We start from the raw sequence: 14344 nt of genomic DNA, 5'->3' as shown, positions 1-14344 counted from the left end.
AAGAAAGATGAGAACGCGCATTTGAAGTAGCGATGGGAGATCATATCCTACAAAAAACATTTCTATGGGATGAGATATGATAGCGAGGCTGCAGCTTGTAAATGTTATCTCATACAATTGTTAAAAGCAACTGAAAGTCAACGAATTGTGTCACTATCCGACAGAAAGAATAGCTCTGCCCCATAAAGAAAGGAAGTAACAGTTCCCGGGCTAGGGGCAAGAGAGTATCATAGGGCGTGATGTCTGGGAAGCGTCTAGTAAGAGTATAGAGAAAAAAAATTCACCTTGCGGCAAATTGTGGATGCATGGTCAGACCAAGATAACGTCTTGTTAAAGACAATACCTAGGTTTCTCACCTGATCTACAAAAGGAATAATTTCGCCGTGAAAGACTAGAGGGTAGGGACGATGTTGGCTATCCATTTGCCTATGATAATAGCCTGCGACTTTTTGGGATTTAGTAGTGAACCATTTGAAACGAAACAGTACTTAACTTTCGTCAAGTTATCATTCTTGAGCCGAAAGGCAGAGGATGGGTCAGAAGAATCACCTTCAACATAAATTTGCAGATCATCAGCATACAGAGCATACAAGTGGTATGAGCAATTGCGTAAGACAGTTGGTAAGTCATTGATAAAAAGAGAGAAAAGTAGGTGTCCGAGAATAGGTCCCTGGCCAATGTCTTTTGCCGGGGAGTCTAAAACAAACCTTTCGCTGAAATAGGAGGCAATATACGAGAGACCCTGGATGAGGAGAAATTAAAAAGCTTGTAGAGTTTATAGCTAATCAAGTCATGCGGCAGGCTATCAAACGCTTTGGTAAAGTCAAGCAATACCAAGATTAATGATACCGCCCGAGTTATAACAGGATGCTTGAAAAGCACTCCGGTGGACAAACTCTATCCCTTAGCAGGAATTGCTCCACCACGGGTGAGAAGACAAATTATCTCCAGTAGAGAGATGTCCAAGGTTCTTTCTGAACCGAAGCATCTTCTCCATGGTCACAAAAAACCAAAAGCAAGGTCGAAGTCTCGCAAGAGCTTTTGCCACTCTTTCAAACCACTTGACCAATCTCCGGAAGAGGCTAGATTCAATCTATGGAACGAAGCTTTACACTAGATTTTGTCGATTTTGTCAAATTAAGGGAAGGCCTTCCTCCTGGTGGTCACCAAGACTGAAAGGAGATGGGGATTCTCCGAATATGACATCCTATGTGACTGTGGGATGATCCAAACACCTCCCTTTTGTGTGTTTGTCCATTGCCCCTGCCTCATGCGGAACAGGGGATTTGATGTCGGCAAGTCCGCTTGCCATTGACGTGGCCCATTTTTAGGCAAGACAAACTTGATTTTAAGCCTCGACACGATTAATAATAAACTTTAAGAAGGGCTGTTGTGGTGCTGTGACCACAACGGAAGCCTATAGATAGTCACTAAGCAAACCATTGTTAGGCAGGTATTGACAAATTTGTTGATGGAAAAGAAATTCCAATGCTTTATATTGAACTGGAAGTAAACTAATTGGCCTAAGGACAAGTTGGATTGGAAATTTTTGGAATTGGCAAAAATAATGGTCTCTACACTGAGAAAAAAACAGGGGTGCGATTAACTTTTTGTCCTCATAACTTTAACACTTTTTAGGTGTATAAATATATCAAAATTTTGTAATGTTGATTTTACACCTTTTAAGGGTAAAATTTACATGAAAAAGGCTAACTTTAACCCTTAATACACCTAAAATTCGTAATATTTACACCAAATTCGGATCAATACTGCAGGGTAAAATAAACATTTCCGAAATGTTATTTCAACTTTTTTCGGATTTCTCAGTGTACACAGTAGAGTAGAGAAAAATATGTCCATATTTTAGTTTTTCCTATACAAGCGTAGGGAATTTGCTTAAATATGGACATAAATTTCTCTAGTGTGTAGAAGCCATAACGCTGTCTTCCAGGAATTAGGGAACAAATAAGTCGTTAAAACATTATTAAAAGTATCCGTGAGCACTGAGATAACTTCCGGAAGCAAGATTTATTTCAGGTATAATTTTTTGCGCAGTAACTTCTTATGCCGAATGCAGGAATTCCTAAATGTCTCATACTGAATCTCACTTACAAAAAGCTGATATAGCCTTTAACACTAGCTTTATGAATAGTAAAGTGACTTGCACTGTCAAGATTACCACCAGGTTTTAAGACAAGGGACAAAACTGTTATTAGAACGAACAACTCACTCTTTCTTTGAATCAAACATTTAAACTGAAATTTTGTGAAGAAAAAATTCTTTTTATATTGATTCAATGATTATAAATTAATCTCAATAAATACATTGAAGGAAAAATTAATCAATTATATTATCTTTTGATCAAAGAGCTATATCTATTGAAAAATCAAGCGAACTTTTATAAATATATTGCTTCATTGAACTTTAAAGAATATTGCAGTTATTAAAAATTTTACAAACCTATAGTTGTTCTTATTCTTATCATTTTTCACATTGATCTCTGAACTTGTGTCTGATGGACTGAGTGAATTTTATTTGGCAGCTTTTCTTTCAATTTCTTCGGTACAAGACAATTTCTAAATAAAATATAATTTTGAACTAAAAATACTTGGTATTTTAGCAAAATAAAATTTATGAAATGACATGGGATGGGAGAGTTAATATTACGATCTTGAAAATATAAATAAAGGACTTAGTATCGAAATTAAAGTAACGACTACTTGGGTCATTGCCTATCTCGATACGTTTCTCTTAACTAATTCTCCTCAAATGGGCTCTTCAAATATTTCAGAAGATAATTTTCTTTACCTTTTGAGATATCTGTAACTGATTCCTATATCATATAGTATTTGATCACGAAACGACAATGCATCTTACGATTGATATAAGTTAAATAGCAGTAATAAAGAACCAAAGATATCTGTCTGAAAGTCAATTTATTACAAGAATTATTACGATCGCTGTACAAACTACAAACATCATCAGAATCGTTTTAATTAAAATTGCTACAATAACAATAATTCTCCAGTATCAGTTCAAATATACTTCTTGATGAGAAAACACAAAGCGATATTATTATGTTCTTGAAAATTTTTCAATATTCGATACATGTAGAGAAAATATTTCTCAACTAATGAAAGAAATCACAGAATATTATAGGTAATATTGGAACAACCACTCTAGAACTTGTTCTTAAGATTTAATAAAAAATTGCATTGGATCTAGCTTTTTGGTCAGTAAAATAAATCTGTTTAGCAATGCTGTTCCCGCAGGTTTTAGATTAGTCTTGACGACCTGGTAACGATGATGACTATGTCACATATAAGATTAATGTTAAGATTAATACTTTCTGAACTGCGATAATGGCAAAAAAAAGATAGCAATTGTTTTGTCTTGCCTCTCTCTCGCATTTCCCCTCTGTGTATAAAGTTGGCAGCAATACAATCGCTCAAAAACTGAACAAATCACGATAGGCACGCATGGAAAATTGCTCGAATTGCCTGTAATACGATTCAGAAAACAATTAATACGAACAGTAATATCTTACTCATCGTATAACTCCACAAGAGTGTACTCTTTCTACCCCACGTGATTTTCCAATTGAAATTTTACATAATACATACCTCTCTTTCCGGGTTTTCTTAATATTAATATTAATCTTATATGTGACATCACGGTGAGCTAAAGTTTACTAAATCGGTCTCGTTTCCTTAAAATTTAAGAGTGTATCCCTAAATAACTTCTAAGCTATAGGCCAGTATTATTCTCACTGGTAAATATAAAACGATCAAATTGGATCATATTTGATCCTTTGAAAGAATACTTAGCATTGAACAGACTGGGTCATTGCTCTTTTAATCGATTTTCAAAGAAGCAATGGGAGAAGTGATATGACACCTTCATTGGTTTCGATTAAATAACTCACTGAGAACAGCGCCATCCAGTGTAAGTAAAATGTCCAAGGCGGGAAATATTTTCAGTTGTTCAAAACAATGTAATTCACATTATTCACATGTATTTTATACTAAACTTTAATTTTACTAAGCCTAGACTCATTTTAAATGTATTTCAAAAGTTTTCACAAGAGTTTTATATGTAAAATTTCCTTTGTTTTGATTTTTTCTGGCATCAGCTGATTTCGATGGTGGTCGATGAAATTTCGAACAGTGAATTCAAATAGAGAATGTTAACGGACTATGTAATATGGAAGTGTCAAGAAAGAGCAATTGACCGGGCAATTGCTTTTTGCTTTTTGTTCAAGGTATTTAAATTTGGCTAATTTTACTAAAATATCATTTTCTTTTTACAGAATATTGTCTTAGAGAACGGAAAAAGATCAAATTGATGCAAAAATTGGTTTGATGCCTCAATTTTTTGAATATTTTTTCCACGTGTAAAAAAGCAATGAAGGAGTAAAAAAGCAATGACCATGTAAAAAAGCCCAGTCTGTTCGATATTAGCATCGAACAGACTGGGCCATTGCTCTTTTAATCGATTTTCAAAGAAGCAATGGAGAAGTGATATGACACCTTCATTGTTTTCGATAAGATAACTCACTGAGAACAGCGCCATCCAGTGTAAGTAAAATGTACAAGGCGGGAAATATTTTCAGTTGTTCAAAACAATGTATTTCACATTATTCACATGTATTTTGTACTAAACTTTAATTTCACTAATGCCTAGACTCATTTTAAATACATTTCAAAAGTTTTCATAAGAGTTTTATGAGTAAAATTTCCTTTGTTTTGATTTTTCCTGGCATCAGCTGATTTCGATGGTGGTCGATGAAATTTCGAACAGTGAATTTAAATAGAGAATGTTAACGGACTATGTGATATGGAATTGTCAAGAAAAAGCAATTGACCGGGCAATTGCTTTTTGCTTTTTGTTCAAGGTATTTAAATTTGGCTAATTTTACTAAAATATCATTTTCTTTTTACAGAATATTGTCTCAGAGAACGTAAAAAGATCAAATTGGCGCAAAAATTGGTTTGATGCCGCAATTTTTTGAATATTTTTTCCACGTGTAAAAAAGCAATGACCATGTAAAAAAGCCCAGTCTGTTCGATGTGATTATGTTTTATCACAAACTTATTACTCATTTCATATTTCTTTTTTTTTATTAGGAGTCCATCTGGAAGATGATTGCCCCAATAACCTATTTCTCTCATGTGAGCAAACAACAAAGATGAAGAGAAATATCGACTTACGGATTCTGATGACCTTCCTAAAATGACATATAATCTCGAAACTAGTCTCTTTCTGTTTTTCCCCCTTATGCATTCCCTATCCCTCTAAAATAGTGAAACAGGAGGGTTTTCTCATTTTTTCTTAAAATTAGTCCTGTCAATTTCGTTCAAAGGATCTAATTTTAACCGGTTTTGTGCGTTTGGTCATATAATTAATTAAAATGTCAATGATTTTTTAAATAAAACGTGTGCACGAAAAGAATTCCCATTCGCTCGACATGAAGTTATGCCCTAGATACACTTACGACTTAACCCATTCAGTCAATGTACCAGAAATACTTGAGATAGAATGTTCATATTTTGGGATTAGTTTCCTACAGATTAGTAGATGAATTTTTTGAAAAGAAAAATTTTTTATCTCATATGGGGGCGCTGGGAGCCTCTGTCAAACACATGTCTTAACGGTCACTGAATTTAAATTCTGTGCATTAATTCATTACAAACTCTATTGCTTTAGATAGAGTAACTATCCAAGAACACCAATTGGCAACTAGAATTCAAATCAGGAAAGAGGAAAGAGGCCAATTTTAACAAATTCGACGGGATGTCGTATTTTCCGTCCGTCATTTTGAGCAAATATTTTGCATGACCTTCCACGAAGCAAGAAAATAATAACAAAATGTATTTTCATCTCTGTCGGACTATTTTTGTCAAGTAACTGAATAACTAACGTTACTAAAAATCCATTCCCGACAGCAATTCAGATAAAAATTGCCCAGAAATAAATCATCAAAAATCACTCAATTTGCGTATGATGTATAATACAATGGTGAGGAATGGGTTAAGCCGACAAACGACTTAGTGGAAAATGATGGAAATGATGTGTAACCATTATTTCGAATATAATTACGCTAAGCCGTCTCTCGGCTAATCCTCAGATCTGTCGGCCCTAGTAGGCTTTGTATATTGTTTTTTCTTCGTTTTCGTTTTAAGAGAATTCAAGTTGCTTTCTTTTGGTGAAATTCTTATTAAAAACTGAAAAGAACTTTCTATTGACTGCGTAATTTCAAAATGATGGAAAATATGCGAAGATTAATATAATTGAGACTCAATCTTTCCGTGCGAGATGTTGGCAAAAAGATGGAAATATCTTGCAGCTTGGTCCATAAAATCAAATAGAGAAATGGTTTAATAACCTATAAAGCTCAGGCTGCTCCCCATCGGACTGACAAGCAGCGTTAAAGTGCTAAAACAAGGTTGAGGAAACTCAACGATCATCTTCTCAATGGATTCCAAGATTGTGGGAAAGATGTTCAACCCACCCCGTACACCGAAAGTCCGCCCGATTGATTAATACTGGGGAATTTGGAAGATCGATCTCAAGGAGAAGACTCAACCATTCCGAATTTCAAACTCTCCGGAATTTTCAAAACTTTCCGGATTTCAAGAGGACGTGGAAAAGGTCGTCTAAGGCTGTGGGGACAGGTTTGTCAAGTCCCTAATCAAGGAAATTAAGAAAAAGGTGCGAGAGTTGAGCGAGAAGCCATTGGATTAAAAAAAACCAAAAATCTAGAAAAATCTTAATTAAAATATCTTTAAAAAATATTAAAGTCTTCAAGAATGAGCCATTATAATAAGGAAATTCATAAACGATAGGCCTTTATTGCTCTGAGTAGATCAACGCATTATGTTCGATATCAATCGTTTATATTGGAATGTCAAATTATAATCTCGATCTCAATTATTTAATTAATTAATAAAAAATATTTTGAAGAACAGTCTAAGCAAAAAATACTAATCTTTTCTTTTTATGTTCTCATAATAGGGTGGAATCATCAGTTCTCGCCAGTGCCCTACTTCTCGCCACTTACATTGAAATCGCTATTTTTCGCAATTTGTGAAATAAATGAGTCGCAATTTTTTTGTATTGTTTCTGCTTCTACGCATAGAATCGAAAAATAATAATTATTCGTTTTGGATTCACGATTTTGATCACTTTTTAGAGCAATATTTTAAGCAAGTGCATCGAATCCAACATCTCTTACCAAATGTACTAAGTGTCGTCAAATTTTCATCAGGCCAAAAATACCTATTTGGGTAAATAATTTGTCTATTGAATATTTAATTGCACTTGTGGAATACATAAAATTTGTATTTAGTCAATTAATATTTCATTTTATATTATTTTTCTATAAAAATGAGGCATGGCGAGAAGTGGTAATATTCTGGAATTGATTTTACCACCTGTCGCCATATCTTTTCAATAGGCGACGCTAACTTCACTTCGTACATTCTCAGTTGTCAAATCTGCATTGTTTACTTTCTGCAAAAGCCCCATAATTTGATTTCTCAAATAAAAGTGAAGAAAAATCATTTAAAGAGAGTAATAATAAAGTGATCACAAGGAAAGAGAAATGGTGAATGTTTTCTTTTCATAGCATTGCCTAAAATAACCGAGTGTGGTTCTTTTCAAGTGGGTGGCGAGAAGTGGTTACAAATTTTACAAAACTGGCGAAAAGTGGTAAAAAGTGGCGACGAAATGGTTATTTTTGCATTATTAATAAAAAATCAGTTTTTTAAGTAGTCCAGCGTTATGTTCTAGGATTATTGTTTTGACGTATCTAGAGCCAATACATCTAAGTAACTTTGTGTCAAATTTGACTTATCTTGTAACAAGGATTCAAAAGTTATGATTAAATGAATTTAATTTTTTCATAAACATGGCGATAGCCGGTTATTCCACCCTACGCTATAATCTATGAGCAACAAGTTCTAAGGAAAAAACTTGAGATTTCGCAAATCTCTGGTGATGTAAAAGATAACAAATTTTACGGACTATCGTTAAATTTACAAAGTTGAAACGATAAAAAAGTGTTGATAACTTGGATTACCCACTTAAGAGTTTCAAATGGAAAGTATTAAGGTAAAGTAGGGCAGGAAAATTGTGGTATTCATAACTTTCGAAAATATAACATTTTGGAATATTTCAATTAACATATTGAAAGTGTGTAATATGTTAAATGAGCCCGTTTTCCCTCAATCAAGGAAAAACGTAGGACATAATAGACTTTTTTCGTTGCCTTACTTTTGGAGGATTTATTATGATAAATTTTATTGAATATTGAAAATAACAAAAGTATCCTAAAATATCACAAAAGGAGTTAACCAATTTGCATTTTTTGCAATATCTCATTATTTATTCAATTCTAATTATATCTTCGTAACTTTTCCTTTCAATAAGGACTTTTGGGATACAGACTTTCCAAAGAATTTTCATAAGACCTTATTTCATTGAATCAAATTGCTTTCGATTTAGCGCTTCTTGGTATATCTGCAAGGCTAACGCACTTGTGCATACCTAAGGAGATGTTCTTAGAAATGCATCAGACACTGGATGATCCTCAATAAATCTCCCTTGGGAGTAAATCACCAGCACATTGCTACACCTTAATGACACCTCTTGGAATTTTGAAATGAATAAAGGATCAAAAGAGCGTTATAATTCCTAATTTCTTGCAACATTACTGAGACCATTTGGAAAAACTAATGTATAAATGTTGGTCTCCAAGACGATGATGATGCTGAATTCTTTTGCGCTGGCGCAAAGAGACGGCAAGAGGCGGGAGATGTGATTTACAGGCGATATAAAAGAAGCTGCACTTTCATCAGGTAGACGCATTTACGGACAAATCAACAAATCAAACACACCTTTTAGCTAAGAATCCGATCAAATCCGTGCGATTTGATCCTTTTTGGCTGAAGAGTTTCAACTAATTTATCTTGTGTGTTGTGTACCAAGTGAAACATAAAAGACTTTTGTGCTCTGAAGAAGCTGTTAGAGCTGGTAAATTGTGCAGAAGGATAGAATTGCAAAAGGAGTAAGTGAAATCATTTATTTTAATAATGTGCTGTGATTTCTTATTCAACTTCAAATTGAAAGATCAAATTGCTCATTTCAACATTTAGAGTAGGTAAAATTCTCAATTCTCTGACAATTCTCACATTTCCATAGCAGTTTCCAATTTTTCCTTAATTTCACTTAACTTAACTTGGCATTGAATTTCCACTTAATCTTCCTTGCATAGTCTCTGCAAACGATAAACTGAAATTTTCTAAAAAAAAAACTGGGGCATGTCTTTTTCATATTTTCCGCCAATTTTCCCGTGCAAGTCCCCATTTGAAAGGTCGTTCGTTCTTTACCATGGCAAATGAGATTACCTCCCTGAACGAGAGAAACGTTTCAAGCTCTGCAAAATCTTCCTCATCTTAACCCTTAAAGATTTCCTTATCGTTCGTCTTCGAATTACACAAATTTCATTTTTAATTGCGAAAAAATGCGTAAATTCAAGTAATGAGGACTTTATACGGAATTTATAATGGTAAAAATTTTATAGTCTATGTGGTCCGACTTTTAACGCCATGAACAACAATATAGGCGTCTTATTGCCCTGATAATCCGAGGCTATAAAAATCAATTACAAGATTACGGTCTTTTCTGTGATTATTCCGCTTAATTGATCGCGGAAAAACTGATTACTGGCATAATGGAAAGGCTTCAAAACCATATAGGGGAAAGTGGTCTGCCTTTGAATGCGACAGCTTTTGAACATTTATTTTTTTTCTCTTATTTCCCAAAACAAAAATTCTATTTTGTAAATCAAAGTTAATAGAGAATAGTTAGTTGTATTGACTAAAGTTTAGATAATAAGGTTTTTGCTTTGGAAAATAAGAGAAAAATTGAAATATTCAAAGGCTGCCGCATTCAAAGGCAGGCCACTTTCTCCTATAGTCCACATAAAAAAAAGATATTTCAAAAATTTACCATTTTTCATAATGGAAATCTTTTTCTTTGTCTGATTTGGACAAATGTTGCATTGACAAAAAACTTAATAATTTTTCAAACGTTTATTGCGGTCTTAAAAATAAATAAGAAATAAAAAAAACGTAACTTATAAAGAGAATATTCACTGCTCATAATTATTACAATAAAATATACTACAAAGGCTTAAAAGAGTCAGCTAAGAAAAATATTTTTAATACAAATTGCATTTTTTGTTACTTCTTTTTAATGAGTATTGCTTGGAATCTTGTATATATTTCATTGTCTTAGTTTTCTCTAAAATCATTCTTAATACAGTTTGTAATATTTCGGCCACCTTGGTCTTCATACTTCCTTGACCTTCCGTAATTATTCCAAAGATTTTTTTTACATCATCTCGTTCGGAAAAGCGACATTTTTTGTTTTTTGGGTTGTATAATTTCTACAGTATGCAAAAACTAAAAAATCATAGAAATTTGAGGAACAAACGGCGTGGCCGAAATTGCAAGCTGACCGAATTTTAGTACAGTTACCTAAAAGCTTATTGCAGAAATATTGGTACAAAAAGTGACATAAACAAAGGTCGGATTGTTAAGAATCACATCCAATAAGTACGAGATGTGATCGAATTCATAAGCTAGATTTAGCGCACTATGACAATTATCATAGAGAAATTTCGTTAAAAATAAACACTGAAAAGCTTACAAAAATGTTATTCAGCTGCGGATGACAAACTATATGATTTTCGTCAATGATAAAATTAGCGATAAGTCCAGATAAGCTTATAGTAGCTAAGATTCTTTAAAGGCGGCCTCGAACTGTTTGCAATTTGAAATTTGTACCAATTCGATTTTGTGTTTAAGCAAACACAAGAGCATTAAGCATTTCCAGGCTGTTCAGTACCTTAACCCATGTACGTATGCAGTTTATTTCTTAAATTAGTTTAAGAAATAAACTGGTTTACAAAAAAAAATAATAATGAAAATTTAGAACTAATCCTGACGCATTTGGAATCTTAAAACAAATCAATTCCAGGGGGTTAAAATATCTGGATAAATTTAAAAAAAAAATCAAATCATAAAGAAAAATGGCCTTTAGCTTTCTAAATCACACTATAACCTTCACTTGACTAGCGAGATTGTAAAACACAAAATTTCGAAAAAAAAGTACACTGATAAACACATCACATTCAATTATATTTGATTACTAAGACAACTTTTTTAGGTTTTTATTTACGATTCTAGAATAAATTAACTAGTAAATGTTGTACGGTACCATTGAATTGGGGAACCTTTGAAATAGAGCTTTTTACTCCCGATTTTAAATAGAATTGAGCCGTATGTAATTGAGCTTCACATTAGTTTGTGAAACTGAAATTGTAATCTGGTTCCATTGAAATTTAAATTTAAATATTCCACATCCCTCTACTAAAAGATTGTTCTTTAATAAGTGCATTGTTTACCGCTTACCGGTTTACGACCAATTTGAAACGATTTAGAAATCACTCAAAACATCCTTCATTTTTTTTCAAAACTAGGAAAATAATTTTCAGGTAAAAATTAGTTTTCGGTTATAAATCTGTTAATTGAAATCACTGAAATCGGTTCAGTTTTATCAAAAATTCCAAGACCTTTCCAACGAGCTCAAACATGATACCATTAGATTGAGAAATACGCTCTCTTGAGCCTTTTTAACTATTGATCTTGAAAAACCGGTTTCGTATAAGGGCGAAATGTTCACCTGGGGACATTTTGTTCCAAGGGCAGGCGTGGGGAGAATATGAAGGGTATGTAAATGATCCCAGGGTTGATTTATAGGGGGGATTCCCTGTAGATTCCAAGTCTGTATCTCTGGCTGTTTGGCCGCTAGGTGTGATCACGGCCAGACTGACAGACGGATAAAACAGCGGAATACAATTTCTCACAGAAGTCGTTTGAAACGTGAAGATATGTTTTCAGAAAACTGATCTCCGGGGAAAGGAAGGTAGAAATTTGGCAGATCAGGGGGGAACGAGGGATTATATATCGTCGGTTGCATTAACAATTATGCTAACTAAGGTAAAGTACCCTTTATTCGACCGGTTCCTCTATTCGACCGGCAGATTTATTTATTCAATTTAATAATATTTGCTATAATATTTTGTATATGATCTAACATTAATAGGTCAATTATTCTTTAAATAATACGAATCAGTGACAAATTCATAGAAATAGATGAAATTCACCATCAAATATTAAAAAATTGACCCACCGGTCGAATAGAGGAACCCGGTCGAGTAACGGTACTTTACCTTACATTTGTTATATACGACACATCGCTGTGTGGCGTTTGTAATGAATGCAGACGCAAAGCAAATGCTGGTTGCACAGTTGCTAATCCAACCGACGATATATACTGCACTCTCTATTAAATTCGTGCTGTAGAATGTACAAATTTCTTGGTTTAATTTTCTCCGTGTAGTTGCCAAGGATGACAAACTCATGAAAGTCAGGACATTTTCTTCTAAAAAAGCGGATTCTGCAGACTTGAGAGAATAGTCATATGACGATTATTATTGAGAACAGCCGAAGCCTACTTATATAAACGGCTTATCGGAGTTACAATAGACTCTCACTCAATCGGCTCTTTTTCAATCGGGCGAAAAATTTTGTTAACAATTTTCACAATTTTAACAATTTTTTTTTGTTAACAATGACGCTAATTTGCTCAAGTTCGCTGTAGTTCTTCCTATTTTATCGTGATTCTTTATAATTGAGCGCTTTTGTGGAATTTACAAAGGCTTTGACGCCCAAATCTATCGATAAACTGGGTGACATTTCGCCCCAAATGCCCAATTGAGAGAGAGTCTACTGTAGATACCATTTGATAACTCTTATAGCTTACAAATAAGTCATTTTGTGTTGAGGATAGTAACTAAAATTACATTTAAGCTTATGACTATTCTCATTGAATACTGAATCTCCAGGTCATAAACTTAGATGTGCAAATTATTCCTGTGAGAATTTCACGACGTTTAAATAGCCCTTTGTGAGTTACAGCATTGTGAGTTTGTGTCTTACAGCATCTAATAATTCACATGATAGCTTTTGCTAAAGTTTCACAAAACGCTTGCTAGAAGTAGTCTCAGGGCGGAGATTTTTTTACGTGAATAAGCACATGTAAGTGAGAATTGTCATGAAATGAAATTTTGTATTTCAAATTGTAAAGAAATAACGTAATTGGTAACTTTCTTAAAATCTTTCGGATAAACGATTTAGTTGTCACAAAAGCCAATTAATTTTCAAAAATCGACCCTTATGAGGGAATTCTGTAACGATATGACAATGTCATAAGACAAATTTTCGTTGTAAATTTGAGAAGAGAACAATATTCATACTGAGACAGCATTGAATAACCACTAAAAGGATCTCTACGAAGTCCTTTATCGATATAAATCTTCGATTAATTTACCCGAGTTTACCATATAAAATTTTCTAAATTTGTCATATGACATTGTCATACTGTTACAGAATTCCTTTACACACTGAGAAAAAAAAGGCTGCGATTAACTTTTTTCCCCATAACTTTAACACTTTTTGGGTGTAAAAATATATCAACATTTTTTAATGTTAATTTTATACCTTTTAAGGGTAAAATCAACATGAAAGAAGGGTAACTTTAACCCATAATATACCTAAAAAGGGTAATATTTACACCGTTTTCGGATCAATACTGCAGGGTAAAATTAACATTTCCGGAATGTTATTTTGACTTATTCGGATTTTTCTCACTCAGTGCAGGAATGGATTTTATTAACCAAAAGAAAGAAAAGTGGGCCAAGATATTAGTAAAATTATTATTAAATTAAAATTAAATTTAATTTTAAAATTACATTTTAAAATTAAAATTTAATTTAAAATTATAATTTATAATTTAAAATTATAATAAAAAAATAAAATTTTTAAATTTTTAAAATTAAAATTAAATTAAAATTAGTAAAATAATTGTTTCTAGTGCTCTACAAAATCTATAAATCTTCGCTGTCGTCCATAAAGTGTTAAAGCAATTTTCCCATCATGAGGATACCTCCTCAACGCGGAGAAAACAGGAATTCTACAAATATGTCTTTTAAAAATAAAGACGAATGGTACGTCTGTTTGCGTTTCCAACAATGAATGTTTCATCAATATCTATTTCCTTCTAAATAACCCAATGGATTTACAATTAATTTACCATTATTGCGGATTCTATCCGGCAGTCTCTTGAATCTCAAACCTTACAAATTGAATTTCTTGAACGGAAAGTGTATGTGTCTTTTCACCCCCCGAAGAATCCCAATTGAACAAACAAATTCCAT

The 14344-nt window shown here is 33.2% G+C and overlaps 1 protein-coding gene across 2 annotated transcripts in view; it reads left to right on the top strand.

Moving 5' to 3' along the window:
* The window catches only part of LOC129809744 (exosome complex exonuclease RRP44), a 63391-nt gene that overhangs the window by 36007 nt on the left and 13040 nt on the right, over positions 1 to 14344 (top strand). Inside the window, exon 4 of one of the 2 annotated variants that reach the window (XM_055859789.1) lies at positions 5127 to 5448. The exons of the other annotated variant lie outside the window; for it this stretch is intronic. The gene's annotated coding sequence lies outside the window, so the exon portion shown is untranslated. Of the gene's footprint in view, positions 1 to 5126; positions 5449 to 14344 lie in introns of those variants that run through there. 2 annotated transcript variants of the gene reach the window in all.

The sequence above is a fragment of the Phlebotomus papatasi genome, chromosome 1, assembly GCF_024763615.1.
Source record: "Phlebotomus papatasi isolate M1 chromosome 1, Ppap_2.1, whole genome shotgun sequence".
NCBI classification, from domain to species: domain Eukaryota; kingdom Metazoa; phylum Arthropoda; class Insecta; order Diptera; family Psychodidae; genus Phlebotomus; species Phlebotomus papatasi.
The sequence above is the reverse complement of the archived record's forward strand: the minus strand, read 5'-3'. Positions and strand labels throughout refer to the sequence as shown.